This window comes from Hordeum vulgare, chromosome 2H, assembly GCF_904849725.1.
Source record: "Hordeum vulgare subsp. vulgare chromosome 2H, MorexV3_pseudomolecules_assembly, whole genome shotgun sequence".
Taxonomy (NCBI): domain Eukaryota; kingdom Viridiplantae; phylum Streptophyta; class Magnoliopsida; order Poales; family Poaceae; genus Hordeum; species Hordeum vulgare.
In genome coordinates, this window is record NC_058519.1 from 421,040,491 (window position 1) to 421,059,084 (window position 18,594).

Here is an 18,594-nt window from a genome sequence, read left to right on the forward strand (position 1 = left end):
TCGCAAAACCTGTGATCCCCTCTTAATAGCGCGGGATCCCTAAGGACTCAAGAATCATAAAAGAGTACTGATGATCCATACTTGAGTGTATACTTTTATTCGCTGATCATCACTCCGCACAACTAACGTCAAAGGAACTGATACCTTTGAGTTAGCCCTTCCACCTGAGCTTGATGTTGTTGTTCCTTCTTGGCTCAAGTTGAAAGCAAGACATGATGAAGTCTTCAAGTAGCTTTCCCATACACAATGCGGAAAGCCTAGCTTATGTATTTATCTTCATTTGTCCACCATGTGTGAACATCCACAAGAATCAAGCATGTAGTGCTCAAGAATGCTTATCTTGATCTTGTCCTATCCACCATGTGAACATCCACAAGAATCAAGCATGTAGTGCTAAGGAATGCTTATCTTGATCTTGTCCTTGTTAGCACATGAGATTGTCCTTATCAACACATGATCATTGACAATAGTTTCAATGACATATTCGTGCTGATCCACTTGAACTTGCACACCACAATCTTGATGACGATCACCACTTGACGTCATCCTTCATGGGTTGTATGAGATCTTCCTTTTGACGCAAGCCCAATGGAAACACACCTAACCCCCACATAGGAGTCTCACAAAGACCATGGGTTAGTACACAAACACGTAATGGACAATGCTTACCATACCATGGGATCACTTGATCCCTCTCGGTACATCTTATACGCTTTGTGTGTTGATCATCTTGATTTACTCTTTGTCTGAGATCTTGATCAACCTAGTGTTTCTATGACCATTCTTTGGATAATAACTTGAATAACATCCTGGTCAACATATAAACTCCTTGAACCCAACAGATGGACTTCAAGAAGTGCCTATGGACAAGTCCTATAAATATAACTTAAAGCAACCATTAGTTCATAGGAGTTGTCATCAATTACCAAAACCACATATGGAGATATATGCTCTAACAGACCCCGAGACTGAAACTGCTGCCGGGTACATCTACTCTCCCAACGACCAGCCCTTTGCTGCAGAGCAACAAGGCAAGCAAACCCCCTTGATCATTCCTATATCACCCATTTCTTTCTCCCTCATGCTTGCATTAGAATTTTTCTACTGTTGTTGTTAGTTCCTATATCTGATGCATAGCCTAATTTTGATGAACTGCTACTTTTAGTACCACACCTTTAAACTGTTTAGTATAGGTGGATCAGTCATCCCCTCTGACCATGTAGTCAAGTTGCCCCGCTTTATTGGCGAGTCTCGATCCCTGATCGACGGGCCAAGACCCGACACAGCACTCACACCCCCCTTAGTTGTACGACGCTGTAGAGCTACTATCGGGTACCGAGGGTGACACCTCGCAAAGTACTCATGATGATACCTCTGTAGTGTAGCTAGTCGGTCGTGGTTATCGAGGGTGATTCCTCCTTCACCACTCCCGACGTTGTCTCGGTCGTGCAACCCCTCAAGTGTGAGACCCTCGAGGGTGATTCCTCTAAGTCCACCTTGACGGATACATCGTTCGGAATCCAACGAGGGTGATACCTCGGACTCCCACTGATGTTACAACCACACAGTTACTTGACCATGTTACTGGGATCATTGATGAATAAATGTTAGGCAGGTGGATTCCCGCGTAGATGTGTCGATGAGCTAATTAAAATGTTAATGGGTTTGGGTATTTGATCTGGGTTGGTCGGAAGGCCTTATTACGCACTAACTGTCTACGTGGGAAGAATTATGGGTACTCGACGTCGTGGTATCATTCGAATCTCTTCAGACGTCAGCAATGGAGCGGCACGCGCCCAAGTGGCCCGGATATGCATCGCGCTTGTAATAAGGGGTGCAAGTACTGACCTTGGCCGCCCACGCATCATGCAGGAGCGCAGAGGGAAAGTGGGCCCATGACCCCTTTGTGCTTAGGATTTAGACCGGTGGGCTGGCCTCTCTGTTGATCTTAGGTGGGGCTGCGACGTGTCGATATTCCGAGGCCAAGCATGACCCAGAAAAGTGTGTCCGGCCAGAGTGTTATCGAGCGTGACGGGGAATATGTTGTGCACCCCTGCAGGGAAGAACTTATCTATTCGAATAGCCGTGTCCACGGTTACAAGACAACTTGGAATTGTGCCCTGATCTTATACAACTACAACTGTTACTTAACTGAAATTGTTGCCCTGGGATTGCTTCCTCGCACAGAGTCGAGGAAGGATCTCCGGGCGTGACCTCATATTAATATTGCTGCAACAATATGACTATTAATTGTGTTACCTATTTCTATTCTCGTCTATTGCTGCAAGACCCTGAAGATGCTAGTCTTCGATAGGACTAGGCTTTCCCTCTCCTTCCCGCATTGCTGCAGTCAGTCCACACATATAAAACCCTCCTTTGAAACTGATGCATATTTAGCATAGTTTTGATGTTAGTATTGCGAGTACTTTGGATGAGTACTCACTGTTGCTTTGCTCCCCATTTGTCCCCTTGATACGTTTGCTGCGACCAGATGATGGAGCCCAGGAGATGGAGTATCCCACCGACGACGACTGCTACCCCAACAGTGCCTACTACTACGTGGAGGCTGTTGAAGACCAGAAGTAGTTAGGAGACTCCCAGACAGGAGGCCTCGCCTCGTTCGATCATTGTATCTTTTGTGCTAGCCTTCTTTAAGGCACCCCATGTTTAATGTATGTACTTCCGCTGACTCGTGTGTTTATCGAGCTTCTGTATTCTAGCCCTCAAGGCCCCTGGCTTGTAATATGAAGCTTGTATGTTTTATTTGTGTCTAGAGTTGTGTTGTGATATCTTCCCGTGAATCCTTGAACTTGGTCGTCCGCATTTGCGTGTATGATTAGCATACGATCAAATCGAGGGTGTCACAGTGGCCCAATCCTTTTTTGCATCAAAGGACAAGCCTGGACAAACTCTTATATAAAGCAAAGCGCTCCCGAGGAGACATGGGAATTTCTCTCAAGCTAGTTTTCATCATGCTCATAAGATTCACGTTCGTTACTTTGATAATTTGATATGTGGATGGACCGGTACTTGGGTGCTGCCCTTACTTGGACAAACCTACCACTTATGATTAACCTCTCTCGCAAGTATCCACAACTATGAAATAAGAATTAAGATAAATGTAACCATAGCATGAAACATATGGATCCAAATCAGCCCCTTACGAAGCAACGCATAAACTAGGGTTTAAGCTTCTGTCACTCTAGCAACACATCACCTACTTATTACTTCCCAATGCCTTCCCTTAGGCCCAAATTATGGTGAAGTGTCATGTAGTCGACGTTCACATGACACCACTAGAGGAGAGACAACATACATCTCTTCAAAATATTGAACGAATACCAAATTCACATGATTACTTATAGTAAGACTTATCCCATGTACTCAGGAACAAACGTAATTACTCGCAAAGCATATTCATGTTCATAATCATAGGAGTATTAATAATCATTAAGGATCTGAACATATGATCTTCCACCAAGTAAACCAACTAGCATCAACTACAAGGAGTAATCAACACTACAAGCAACCCCCAGTTACCAATGTTTGAGACAAAGATCAAATACAAGAGATGAACTAGGGTTTGGAGAGGAGATGGTGCTGATGATGATGTTGATGGAGATTGACCCCCCTCTCAATGAGAGGATTGTTGGTGATGCCGATGGATTCGATTTCCCCCTCCGTGAGGGAAGTTTCCCCGGCAGAATAGCTCAATCGGAGCTCTAGATTGGTTCTGCCGAAGTTCCGCCTCGAGACAGCGGAGCTTCACCCCAAAAGTTCTGATGTGATTTTTTCGAGGTCAAAACCCTTCATATAGCAGAAGATGGGCACTGGAGGCGTGCCAGGATCCCACAAGCCTATAGTGCGCGCCTAGGGGGTAGGCCGCGCCCCTAGCTTGTGACCTCATGGTGGGTCCCCTATGGTATTTCTTTCGCCCAATATTTTTTATATATTCCAAAGCAATTCTCCGTAACTTTTTAGGCTTTTGGAGTTGTGTAGAATAGGTCTCTCATAATTTCTCCTTTTCCAGTCAAGAATTCCAGCTATCGGCATTCTCCCTCTTCATGTAAACCTTGTAAAATAAGAGAGAAAATGCATAAGTATTGTACCATAATGTGTATTATCAACCCATAATGCAATACATATCGATATAAAAGCATGATGCAAAATGGACGTATCAACTCCCCCAAGCTTAGACCTGGCTTGTCCTCAAGCGAAAACCAAGATCGATATATATGCCCACATGTTTAGAGATAGAGGTGTCGATAAAATAAAATATGGTCATGAAGGCATCATGGTTATTTTTAGAACATCAACACATATTGACATATAGTTTCTTACGCTAGAGTAACAATTCATTTACAAGGTAAAGTATGAATCAAGAACTCTATTGAGAACTAACAAACTATGATTTTAGTCACTGAAGCAATTCCAATTTATCGCAACACAGGAAAGAGTCAATATAAGAGCTTGTAAAGAAAATCCACATACTCAATCATCTTATAGTCTTTCATAATTGCTAACACTCATGCGGTACCTATGAGGTCAAAGCATCAATCGGACACAGAGAAAGATATGGGCTTATAGTATTGCCTCCCAACTATTTACCTCAAGGGTAATGTGAACAATAATAACTCATGATCACCCACATCTGAGTGGATATATTTCTCTAGATCATTCCCCAACACACGACGCTTGCCAAAAGATAAAGGCGAAATAAAGGAAATGGTGAAGATCACCACGACTCTTACATAAAGGTAAGTGCTAGAAAGTAAAGGTAACACATAGGCCCATCACAGAGGGAAGCAGAGGTTGTCATGCGTTTTTGTAGTTGGATGCGCAATCCCTCAATGCAAAAGAATGTCACTTTATATTGCCCCTTGTGATAAATAACTTTATTATGCTGTCTGTCGCCTTTATTTCTTCTATATCACAAGTTCGTATAAAGTTTATTTTCCTCACACTAATAAGTCACACACATTTAAAGAGCAATTTTTATTGCTTGCACCGATGACAACTTACTTGAGGGATCTTACTCAATCCATAGGTAGGTATGATGGACTCTCAAGGTAAAACCGGGTTAAAGGTGTTTGAATGCACAAGTAGTATCTCTACTTGATGTGAAAGTTTTTGGTTAATACGGGGTGGAAGCAAGCAACACATGTTGGAGGATCTAAAACCATATAACTTCTATTCAGAAATAAGCAAACATAACTCATTATGTTGTCTTCCTTGTCCAATATCAACTTCTTAACATATAATATTTTAATGAGTGCTCACAATGATAAAATATGTCTAAGATGATATATTTATATGTGAATCTCTATTTATTTATTAGTTCCTTTTAATTCCAACAGTGACTAATAGCTTTGTTTGTCAACTCACAACAAATTTCAATCGACATACTTTTTATATGTGAAGTCAACACTCCCCATAAGATCATTATATATACTGTTTTGCTTTTATTCTATACTTCTTTCTATTTCTATTTCTCAAGATCATAGCAAGCAAGCAAAGCCTCCAACTCAAAACTACTCTTTATTATATAACTTCGGACTTGCTTACATAGGGGGGACATAAAGAAAAACTCAAAACTAGATCACACTAAAACTTTATTCTACTATATCAAGACATTACCAAAAGGATCAAATAAAGAAAAACAAAGAAAGTAAAAGATGTGATGGTGATACGATACTGGGGCACCTCCCCCAAGCTTAGCACAAGCCAAGGGGAGTGCCTATACCCATGTGTTTAGTTGTCTTTCTTCGGAGTTGGTGATGTTGGAATTGTTGGTGAGGTTGAGGGCTTGTCCTCCGTCTTCCAAGGCTTGGGCTCACCATCGTCAAAAGATGAACGAGTCTCCGGGATCCTCAAATCTGCAGCCAAACTCATTCTCTTAAATCTGTATCCATACTCATAGTTTTGATTTTGCAGGTCATAGATCTGGGCTTGGAGATGCTCGATTTTCTTGTAAAGCTTGAAGACGTGACCCCAAATGTCCTTGGCGTCTAGCTTGTGCTTATGGGTTAACTCCACGATCATCATGTGATTGGCATTGAGTCCTCGTTCCACCATCCCTTGGCACTTGAAGACTTGTTGCTCCATTGCTTTGAGACTTATCTCCACACTTCTGGTCTTCTTTGGCCCCTCAACATCACGGATGTGCAGCACCCTCTCATGCATCTCAATGGTTTGAGGGTGTTGCAACACCTATGCAAGGTAGGGGTTGATCACCCTCTCGAAGAACTTGTCCTTCAAAGCACTTGAAGACGTCATGTTGATCTAAATCTGCTGCAGAAACAACTCAAAATGAAAACAGGAGATATTGTCGTGATACGAAGGTCAAAACCTTCGGGAGATTATATAATGAATTTTTATCGACCCGAAAGAGCCACAAGAAAACGGAGTCCGGAGGATACACGGGGTGGCCAAAAGCCTGCAGGGCGCGACTAGGGGGGTAGGCCGCGCCCCCTGGCTTGTCGCCTCCTTGTGCACTTTTCGGACTGCTTTAAATTTTCCCAATTTTTTAAATATTCCAAAACTGATAAAAATTGCCATTGGGATAGTTTTGTGGTCAGTTTGCTTACCGTAACACATACCTATTCCTTTTCGGAGTCTGAAACGTTCTGATAGGTCTCCCTAATGTACTCCTCCGGAGTTATGGTATTGATAATATTGGTTTAGATATTTATGGGATTACCTGAGATATAATGTTTGATTCTTTGCCCATTTACCACCTTCGGATTTGTGCCTTCGGCATTGTTGATCTTGATGGCACCGGAACGATATACTTCCTCTATAATGTAAGGCCCTTCCCATTTAGAGAGAAGTTTTCCTGCAAAAAATATTAAATGAGAGTTGTATAGCAAGGCATGATCACCTACATTGAATTCATGCTTTTGTATCCTTCTATCATGCCATCTCTTAACCTTTTCTTTAAACAACTTAGCATTCTCATAGGCTTGGGTTCTCCATTCATCAAGCGAGCTAATGTCAAATAACCTCTTTTCACCAGCAAGCTTGAAATCATAATTAAGATCAATAATTTCCAATAAGCTTTATGTTCTAGCTCTAGAGGTAAATGACATGATTTACCATAAACCATTTTATACGGAGACATACCCATATGGTTTTTGTAAGCGGTTCTATAAGCCCATAATGCATCATCAAGTTTCTTAGACCAATTCTTTCTAGATATGTTAACGGTCTTTTGCAAGATTAATTTAATTTCTCTATTGCTTAATTCTACTTGACCACTAGACCGAGGATGATAAGGAGATGCAACTCTATGATTAACATCATACCTAGCAAGGAATTTACGAAAAGCACCATGAATAAAGTGTGAACCACCATGAGTCATTAAATATATAGGGACTCCAAATCTAGGGAAAATAACTTCTTTCATCATTTTAATATAAGTTTTATGATCAACACTACTAGTTGGAATAGCTTCTACCCACTTAGTAAGATAATCAACAACAACTAGAATATGAGTATACCCATTAGACTTTGGAAAAGGTCCCATATAATCAAAACCCCAAACATCAAATGGTTCTATAGCAAGAGAGTAATTCATAGGCATTTCCTGACGTCTACTAATATTACCAATTCTTTGACATTTGTCACAAGACAAGACAAACTTACGAGCATCCTTGAAGAGAGTAGGCCAATAAAAACCAGATTGTAATACCTTGTGTGCAGTTCTATCTCTAGCATGATGTCCTCCGTTGGCCTCAGAGTGACACTTGTGTAGGATCTGTCCATGTTCATGCTCAGGTACACAACGTCTAATAATACCATCTACTCCTTCTTTATAAAGGTGTGGATTGTCCCAAAAGTAATGTCTCAAATCATAGAAGAACCTTTTATTTTGTTGGTATGTGAAACTAGGAGGTATATATTTAGCAACAATGTAGTTAGTATAATCAACATACCAAGGAGTACTGCGTGAAGCATTATGACAGATAATTGTTCATCAGGGAAGCTATCATCAATAGGTAGTGGGTCATCAAGAACAATCTCTAATCTAGACAAGTTATCTGCTACGGGGTTATCAGCACCCTTCCTATCAATAATATGCACATCAAATTCTTGTAGCAGAAGAACCCATCTAATAAGTCTAGGTTTAGCATTTTTCTTTTCCATAAGGTATTTAATAGCAACGTGATCAGTGCGAACAGTTACTTTGGAATCAAACAATATAAGGTCTAAACTTATCACAAGCAAACATAACTGCTAAAAATTCCTTTTCAGTGGTAGCGTAGTTTCTTTGAGCATTGTCTAGAGTTTACTAGCATAGTGGATAACATTTAATTTCTTATCAAATCTTTGTCCTAGAATATCACCAACAGCATAATCACTAGAATCACACATAATTTCAAAGGGTAGGTTCCTATCAGGTGGGTGAACAACAAACACAGTGATCAAGGCTCTCTTAAGAATTTCAAATGCTTCTACACAATCATCATCAAAAACGAATGGAACATCCTTTTGAAAAATATTAGTGAGAGGCTTAGAAATCTTAGAGAAATCTTTAATAAACCTCCTATAGAAACCAGCATGACTAAGGAAACTTCTTATACCTTTGATATCTGTTGGACACGACATTTTTTCAATAGCATCAACTTTAGCTTTATCAACTTCAATACCTCTTTCAGAGATTTTGTGTCCCAAGACAATGCCTTCATTAACCATAAAGTGGCACTTATCCCAATTCAAGACAAGATTAGTTTCTTCACATCTATGCAAAACTCGGTCAAGGTTGCTCAAGCTATCATCAAAAGAAATTCTGTAAACGGAAAAACATCCATGAAAACCTCCACAATCTTTTCACAAAAGTCAGAGAATATAGCCATCATACATCTTTGAATGGTAGCAGGTGCATTGCATAAACTAAAAGGCATATGTCTATAAGCAAAGGTACCGAAAGGGCAAGTAAAAGTGGTCTTCTCTTGATCCTCTTTTGACACAGGTATTTGAGAGAAACCAGAATAACATCTAGAAAGCAAAAATGTGTGTGTTTGGATAGCCTTTCTAGCATTTGATCAATGAAAGGTAGCAGGTAATGATCTTTCCTAGTAGCTTTATTTAATTTCCTAAAATAATTACCATTCTATATCCTGTAACAATTCTTTGCGAGATCAATTCATTTTTATCATTAGGAACAACGTAATACCTCCCTTTTTGGGGACACAATGAACGGTAGTAACCCATCTACTATCAAAAATAGGATAAATTATACGTGCCTCCAGAAGCTTTAGTATTTCATTTCTTACCATTTCCTTCATTTTAGGATTTAACTGTCGTTGGTGATCAACAACTGGTTTAGCATCAAGCTCCATATTAATTTTGTGCTCACATAGAGTGGGACTAATGCCCTTAAGATCATGAAGAGTATATCCAATAGCAACACGGTGCTTCCTCAAAGTTTTCAATAATCTCTTTTCTTTATGCTCTGAAAGGTTAGCACTAATAATAACAGGATATATCTCCTTTTCATTAAGATAACATACTTCAGAGTATCAGGTAATTGTTTGAGCTCAACACGGGATCATCCTTGGGTGGAGGAGGATCCCCAAGTATTTCAACAGGCAGATTGTGTTTCAAAATAGGCTGCTGATCAAAGAAAATCTTATCTATTTCATTCCTTTCATTCATATGCATATCATTTTCATGGTCTAGCAAATATTTTTCTAAGGGATCAGTAGGAGGCACAATGATACAAGCGAGACCAATAATTTCATCTTTACTAGGCAATTATTTGTCATGGGGTTGTCTGTTAAATTTAGAGAAATTGAACTCATGAGACACATCCCCGAAACTTACAGTGACCGTGTCTTTCTCACAAACAATCTTAGCATTAACAGTATTCAAGAAGGGTCTACGAATATAATGGGACAAAAATCATCTTGTGGGGAACCAAGAACAAGCAAATCAGTAGGATACTTTATTTTCTCACACAAGACTTCAACATCTCTAACAATCCCAATTGGTGCAATAGTATCTCTATTAGCAAGCTTGATGGTAACATCAATTTCTTCTAATTCAGCTGGTGGAATATCATTCATAATTTCTTGGTGTAAGGTAAACGGAATTGCACTCACACTAGCACCCACATCATATAAGCCATGATAACAATGATCTCCTATTTTAATAGAAACAACATGCACGCCAACAATAGGTCTATGTTTACCTTTAGTATCAGGTCTAGCAATTCTAGCAGCTTCATCACAGAAATGAATGACATGCCCATCAATATTATAAACCAAGAGGTATTTAACCATATCAATATTAGGTTCAACTTTAATTTGTTCAGGAGGTATAGGTGTTCTAGTACAACTCTTACGAACCACAATGGAAGCTTTAGCATGTTCCTTTATTCTAACAGGAAAGGGTGGTTTCTCAATATAAGCAGTACGAATAACAGGATCAACATTATAAGTAGTAGTTTCTTCTTCAACTTTAATAGGTTAAACCACTTTAACTTCAATGGGAGGATGATATTTAAACCACTTCTCCTTGGGGAGATCAACATGAGTAGCAAAAGATTCATAGAATGAAGCTACTACCTCAGAGTCAAGTCCACATTTAGTGCTAAAATCACGAAAAGCATTGGTGTCTATAAAGGTTTTAACACAATCAAACTTAAGGCTTATACTTGACTCGTTACTTCGTCGAGTTCCCAATCTTCAGAGTTGCACTTAATTCTTTCCAATAAGTCCCATTTGAAATCAATATCTTTCTTCATAAAGGAACCAACACAAGAAGTATCGAGCATGGATTGATCATTACGATAGAGCCGAGCATAAAAAATCCGAATAATATTTTTTATCAGGAGCTCATGATTGGGGCATGAATATAACATTGAATTCAGACTCCCCCAATCTTGAGCGATTCTTTCTCCTTCACGAGGCCAAAAATTATAAATATAATTCGATCACGATGAACCAGATGCATAGGATAAAACTTCTGATGAAATTCCAATTTCGATCGGTTGTAGTTCCATGATCCAATATCATCACATAGCCTATACCATGTCAATGAATTCTCCTTCAAATATAAAGGAAAGACCTTATTCTTGACATCATCCTCGGGCAGACCTGCAAGCTTAAATAATCCAAAAACTTCATCCACATGGATTAGATGCAAATCATGATGTAGTGTTCCATCTCGTGCATAAGGATTAGCTAGCAGGTTTTCTATCATGCCCGAAGGAATTTCATAATAAATATTTTTAGTAGGTGCAGAAGGTTGAGGAGCATCTCTTTGGGCTTCCGGTCGGGGTGAAGATACCCCGAACAAGCCCCTCAAAGGATTGTTTTCCATAGTGACAAGTGACAGTAAATTTCAGCACAATATATCAATTTTTCCTTACCAAGTTCCACTCACTAAAGGCGCTTCACTCCCCGGCAACGGCACCAGAAAAGAGTCTTGATGACCCAAGAGTATAGGGGATCTATCATAGTTCTTTCAATAAGTAAGAGTGTCGAACCCAACGAGGAGCAGAAGGAAATGACAAGCGGTTTTTAGTAAGGTATTCTCTACAAGCACTAAAATTATCGGTAACAGATAGTTTCATGATAAGGTAGTTTGTAATGGGTAGCAAGTAAAAATTGTAACAAAGGTGCAGCAAGGTGGCCCAATCCTTTTTGTAGCAAACGACAAGCCTGGTCAAACTCTTATATAAAGCAAAGCGCTCCCGAGGACACATGGGAATTTCTGTCAAGCTAGTTTTCATCATGCTCATACGATTCGCATTCGTTACTTTGATAATTTGATATGTGGGTTGACCGGTGCTTGGGTGCTGCCCTTACTAGGACAAACATCCCGCTTATGATTAACCTCTCTTGCAAGCATCCACAACTATGAAAGAAGAATTAAGATAAATCTAACCATAGCATGAAACATATGGATCCAAATTAGCCCCTTACGAAGCAACGCATAAACTAGGGTTTCAGCTTCTGTCACTCTAGCAACCTGTGACAGCCCGAGACCGACGTTCCCGAAGATTCCCCTTTTATTCCATTTTCGTCGTGTGATTATTTTATTTGTCGCATCATCATCGCATCATGCGCATCATCTGCATTGCATCGGCATCCCGTTGCCGCCAGTTTTTAAAACTTGCACCGTTATTAGTTGCCGGATCTCCCCGTTTTCGTCATTGCCCGTTCTGAGCCCAACCACACACGCACGCGCCTGCGGCATCGTCAAATATTTGTTTTTAAAAGTGTGTATAGAACTTTCTCTGATTGGGTTGAAACTTGGCATGCGGTCTTATTTTAATATAGGTAGGCCGCCTGCCAAATTTCGTCACAATCGGAGTCCGTGTGGTACCCGAACGGTCGACCGTAGCGGCACCGTATTTGGTCTATCGTTGGACGTTTTTTGATGTTTTTAAAATTATGTTGTCGGGTGTCGTTTTACCTCTCACCTCCGCCTAGCCACTCTACACAGCCAACTAGTCTTTCCCGCGTCCGTGGGCATTCGATCGCGATCACGTGGTCGAAAACGGGGCCGGATTCGGATAACCCTAGCCCCGTGTCTATAAATAGACAACATCCCCTTCCTAATCTAGCCCTAACCCTAGTCCACCTCGGGATTCGCACCGCTCAAACCCCCCAGCCACAACTCCTCTCTCCTGTCTCTTTCCTCAGCCGCCGCCGGGACCGCCAAGCCCATCGCCGGCCCTCTCGGGCCCATCTGGAGCCGCCGCTGCCAGCCCGAGACACCCGTGCCTGCCGAGCCTGCGCCCGTGCAGCTCGATCCAGCTGCCGGTCCTGATTTGGAGCGGGGGGAGCTCGTTCCCCGCGCCTCCGGCAAGCTGCTGTCGTCGGCAACCTCTTAGGCCAGCCCACCGTCGCGCCGTCCCTCTCCACCATCTCTCTTTTCCCTCTCTCCTCTAACATCTCTCTCTCCCGTTCTCTGGTCTGGCTGGAGCCCCATGGCAGGCCCAAAGCTTGTCGCCGGCGGGAATGGGCACATCCCCTTGGATCCGACGAGACCCGCCCCTGCCCTAGCTTCCCTGCCGTTTCGCCCTGATCTCGCCGGAGCTGCCGCCGACCTGCGTGCCTTGATCTAGTCGGGATCGAGGAGGACGACTACGCCTCGCCCCTCATGTCGCCTGCATGGGCCGGCCTCCCCACGCGGCCCAGCAACTCCATTGGCTAGCGCCAGACGTCGCCCCGTCAGCGAGCAGGCCCAGCTGCCGCCCCCAGGCCTTCCCCAACCGCACCGACCCATCTCCCCTCGGCCCAAGGTGAGGCCTACCGTCGTCTATCCCTCGCCCGCGCGAGGTTTGGTTAAATCGCGCCATGCCTTTGTTTGGGCCGTGTTGCAATTCGGCCCGTAGATGTTTTTTTAAAAGGCTGAGATTTAATTATTTTTTTAGAGAAATAGCTGATTTTCAAACGCGTGTAGTTTTTAAACCGTGCGTCGGATCGCAGTGAGTAATGTACGAAACTTGATTAGTTTTCCGCGTAGATTAATATTTTGCAACTTGCATGCATGTTTGAAATAGTTTGACTTGCCATATGCCTAGTTTTGCGTGCTGTCCTAATAGGTTGCTTATCCCGTATTTATTTTCATGCGTGTCCGGATTGCTCTAACTCCTTAGATGTAATGCTCATGTTTTTAGGGACCTTTTTCCATGTATTTTAGAGTAGTTGTTTGTATTTTTTACATGTAGGTTCCGTCACTAGTTTATTATATCGTGTTTAGGACATGTTCTCACATATTCGTGTGGTGATATTATTATTTTGCAACCTTATATATGTTTTCGGGGAAGAAAAATCCATAGAATTTAACTGTGCAATTAGATTTAGCTTTTAAGCAAGTTAATGCGCGTGATATTTTGCCATGTTGCCCTTTTGTTTATTTTGTGGGATTTAATCCGTGCATGATATGAAGGAGTTGTCAACTAGAGATTTGTCCTTGGATATGTATGCTAGCCCCTAATAATTTTGGTTGCAATAGAAATCCATGTTTAGGTGTGGTTTGCTTGCTCTAAACATGCTAGAAAATAGTGCTGATTTAAAGTTGCTGAAATATTTCTAAGTCTGAAATCTGTTATATTTTGTTACTGTATTGTCATGATTTTATCTGGTGTTCTATAGCTCTTTTGAGGTTGGTGCAATGGAGTTAGTTGTAGACCTTAAGATTGTCTAGCATGATGTGAATTTTCATGCCATTTGGAGTCCTGTAGCTTATAGTTTTGTTGCTGTCAATATGCCTTCAGATCGAAAACTACACTGTCACAAACTGATTTTTTCACTAAGTCTGAAACTGTGTGTGAGAATCCATTTTATGAGTTCTTTTCCTAGTGATCCATGCTTCCATGCTAGATGTTATTAGTTGTATGTTGTAGTGCATCTTGCCCTCTACCGCCTCATGCCTTGGTTGAGCATATTGGATTTGTGTAGCTCGTAGTTGTGGGGTGTAGAAAATGCTATGTGGCTTATTTTGGCAGATTGTAGTGATTTCTTGTTTAGCTTGTAGTTGTTGAACCGTTGCTCCGTTTTGATCGTGTCCTATAAGAAACTTGCTTAGAATCTTGTGTAGTTTCATATTATCTTTCTGGTTGTATGTTTTGATATGCTTGCGACTGTCGTTGCACACATATTGCATTCATGCCATAATATCTTGCGATGCTCGTATCTTTTGAACCGTAGCTCCGTTGGAGATGTTCTCTATGTGTAACTTGATTGGAACGATGCGTAGAATCACATGAACCTATTTATTTTTCTGTTTAAAAACATTTAAACGTGTTAGTTCAGATCTGGACAGAATTGTAAATTGACGTATGAGGTCATCTCGGAGATGCTATATGTCGTTTCCGATCTCATTTAAAATGCCTAGAGAGGTAGTTTAATTATGCTTCACCACTTGCCATGTTTAACCACATTTAATATTGCCGTGTACCTATTCGAGAGTGAACTAAATAATTCGTATGTGGAGTTTCGTCAATATGCAACTCGTTGCATATTGAACTTCACTTAATGTTTAGTGTTTGTTTGTTGTGAATTGTCATGCCATGTCTTGCATATACTCAACTGATCATGCATCATATGTGGATTGCATCTTGTCATGCATATGCCGTGGGGAATATCGTGTGTTGATTCTTGTTTTCGGTTTCCTTCGTCTCGCTAGAGTTCCGCAAGCGTGTCAGGAAGTGAGGACCCGTTCGACTACATCGGTTCGTCTGCTTCACGGAGTCATTCTTCTTCCAAGCGGGATTCCAGGCAAGATGACCGTTTCCCTAGATACCCTTACTATCATTGCCATGCTAGTTTTGTCGCTTCTATCGATTATGTCTCGTTGCCTACCACATGTTAATTATCAGCCTCTCAACATTGCCATGAAAACCTTCAACCCGTTCACAACCTAGCAAACCACTGATTGGCTATGTTACTGCTTGCTTAACCATGTGTTAGCGTTGCTAGTTGCAGGTGTAGTTGCTTCCATGTGTTAACATGGGTTCCTTGTTATATCACCATATTAAATGCTATTTAATTTAATGCACCTATATACTTGGTAAAAGGTGGAAGGCTCGGCCTTTCTAGCCTGGTGTTTTGTTCCACCTTTGCCCCCTTAGTTTCGGCCACCGGTGTTATGTTCCATAATTGAGCGCTCCTAACCCGATCGGGGTTGTTATGGGGACCCCCTTGATAATTCGTTTTAGATTAAGACTGGTCTGCCCAAGCCCAACTTTGGTTTTACATTTGCCTAATAACTAATAATGCATAGGGACCCGCGGGCACCCGAGGATAATTAATCAACCCCCTCGGGCCAGTGCTCTGCATGAGTGTTGGTCCAAAATGGTCTTCCTGCGGGGCCACCGCGAGGAAACTCGATGTTTGGTTCTCGTAGCTAGTACCATCCGGTCGTGTCTTGAGAACGAGATACGCGCCTCCTATCGGGTTCGTCGACATGTCGGGCGGCCTTGCTGGATTAGTTTTACCTTTTTATGAAATATCTTGTGCATCGGGATTTGGGTGATGCTTTGGGTAATCTCAGAGTTGAGGTTTTCCACTAAGGAGTCCGACGAGATCGCGAGTTTCGTGATCGATGATTTCTATTCGGCTTGTGGTAATTTGTGATGGACTAGTTGGAGCACCCCTGCAGGGTTAAATCTTTCGTAAAGCCGTGCCCGCGGTTATGTGGCAACGTGGAAACTTTGTTTAACACTGGTTCTAGATAAGTTGAAGTCAACTTAATTAAAACATGCCAACTGAGTGCGTAACCGTGACTGTCTCTTTCGTGAGTTCCTTCTCCGATCGAGGACACGGTGGGGTTATGTTTGACGTAAGTAGGTGTTCAAGATCATTCATTTGATCGTCAGTAGACCATGTCCGCTATGCATAGATCATCCCCCTCTTTATTCTTGTACTCGTAAGTTAGCCACCAAATATATGCTTAGTCGCTTGCTCCAGCCTCACCACTTAACCATACCTCACCTATTAAGCTTTGCTAGTCTTGATACCTTTGGAAATGAGATTGTTGAGTCCCCTGTGGCTCACAGATTACTACAACACCAGTTGCAGGTACAGGTAAAGGTTACTTGACGCGAGCGCGTTGATTGTTCATTTGGAGTTGCTTCTTCTTCGTCTTCTTCATCGATCTAGGATGGGTTTCAGGCCGGCAGCCTGGGATAACAAGGATGGATGTCGTTCTCTTTTCTCGTTTGTTTTTCGTCCGTAGTCGAACCCTGCTCTTCTTCATGATGTTTATGTATTGTACCGATGTGACTCTCATGTAGCTTGTGGCGAGTGTAAGCCAATTCCATATACTCTTCTCTTCAGTACATGTACTTGTAATGATATCCATTCTTGTGAAACAACGAGATGCATTTCTATCCCCGTCGAGGCCCTTGCGCCTAAATAAGGATAGGATCACATCTTGGGCGTTACAAGTTGGTATCAGAGCAGTACCGACATAGGAGCCCCCTTGATTGATCGAACTTTGCCGAGTCGAGTCTAGTGGAAAACTATTTTGAGTCTTAATTATATCGGAGAGTAGGTTTTTTTTTCTCCTTATCGATGCTCTTGTGAGGTTCACAACTTAGGAGTTTTAATTCTACTCCTCTTCTCACTCAAAAAAAATTTAGGATCACACGGATATTTTTGGAATCTATATGATATCGATGTGACGGAGTTCTGTCATGGTGCCTCCTGTTTGACTTGATTTCTTCCGGGGAGTTGAGCTCCAGGGAATTCTTGAGCACATCGCTATCATTCAGATTTCTTAGTATCTCAGAACGGAGGATGTTCGAAATTGCTTCAATACTAGTAGTGGCGGGAGGAGTCTGGCTTCCCCAGTACTGGTGCAGAGAGTTCCGGATGTATCACCACACTTTGTATCGTTGTTATTACGAGGGTCTCTGATAGATGAGGTTCCGAGATTTTGGTTATGTGTTGACGGATGTGATACACTGGACGGGTTTGTATGGGAGTTGAGTGATATATTACTCCTTGTATCCGTGGACCACATTGCATGACCAGAAATTTCGGGAGTTCTTAGGTGGGAATTCAAGTAGTTACTTATAGGACAATCTTCCAACAAATGCATGATGTTAGGTTGGGGTTCGACATCTAGTGGATTCGTTTATTCACGGTCGACTTACAACGGTTCTCGTTGTGTCTTAAAGAGTCCTTGTAGCTTGCTACGACTCAGGGACGCTTCGTATGTCAAGTGCACTGCCTTGCACACTATGGCTACTCGGGGAAATTTGATGGAAATTTTTTATTATAATTTTTCTGGAATTTTTCTCACAACTTCACTTTCAAAAAAAATCGGAGTACCGAAAGCTGCAAAACTTCCGGAAAGATCGAAACAATGGTCAAACATACGAAGCTTCAAAAGCATAAAACTTTGATACAGCAAGGAGGATGAAAGATAAAGGAAATGAAAACATAACAAGCTTATCTTTTTGCTCATATAAAACATATTTGTTAGCAAGGTTGATTAAGTCTTACTATCAAACAAGTGTTATACTTGAGCAAAAAGTTTCACTTCTTATAAAGCAATCATGGTACCTTTATTTCAACGGATATTGTCCCCACCATAATGGTTTTGTATTTGTGGTGCACATGTAGAGGACAATTGCACTCTCCAACCTGCACGGTCTAAATATTCTCAATAGAATTAAGGCCATGCCTTTTATCAATCTTCTTCGGAAAATATACCGTGTGCTCTTTCTCATTAACATTGAAGGTCACCTTTCCTTTGTTGCAATCAATAATAGCACCTGCGGTGTTAAGAAAAGGTCTACCAGGAATAATAGACATGCTCCCATCCTCGGGCATGTCAGACACAACAAAGTTAGTAAGGATCAAGCAATTATCAACCTCAACGGGAACATCCTCACAAATACCAATAGGAACGGCTGTTGACTTATCAACCATTTGAAGAGAGATATCTGTAGGGATTAGCTTATATAGACAAGTCCTTTTGTAAAGATAGAAAGGCATAACACTCACTCATGCACCAAGATCACATAGAGAAGTTCTGACATAATTACTTTTTATGGAGCAAGGAATGGTGGGTATACCTGGATCACCAAGCTTCTCGGGAATCTTACCACTCAAAGAGTAATTAGCA